Raw genomic sequence first — 349 nt, forward strand, 5'->3', positions numbered from 1 at the left:
CGAAGATGATACATGCAGGTTGCACACATGGGAGGCCAGGTTGTAAAAAACATCCCACATTCACACTAAACATAGCTAACCTCACACAAATTGTCGCTATCCAACGTCCTAGTGAACTCTGCTTAAAATCGAAAGTTGAGGGTTGGATGATAAAAAACACAGTACTTATTTCATGTTATTGTTTTCAAAAAGCGTAACAGGATATTCTGATTTATACTGAAAAGGGATGTAGAGCACCAACGGTCATTCTCATACCTATACACATCATTAAATACAATACAATGACTAATCAACAGGTTCAAGGTCACTAACTCGATACAGTAGTGGAGAAGGAAGTGCTAAAACGTTG

The sequence above is a fragment of the Penaeus monodon genome, chromosome 19 (assembly GCF_015228065.2).
Source record: "Penaeus monodon isolate SGIC_2016 chromosome 19, NSTDA_Pmon_1, whole genome shotgun sequence".
Lineage (NCBI taxonomy): Eukaryota > Metazoa > Arthropoda > Malacostraca > Decapoda > Penaeidae > Penaeus > Penaeus monodon.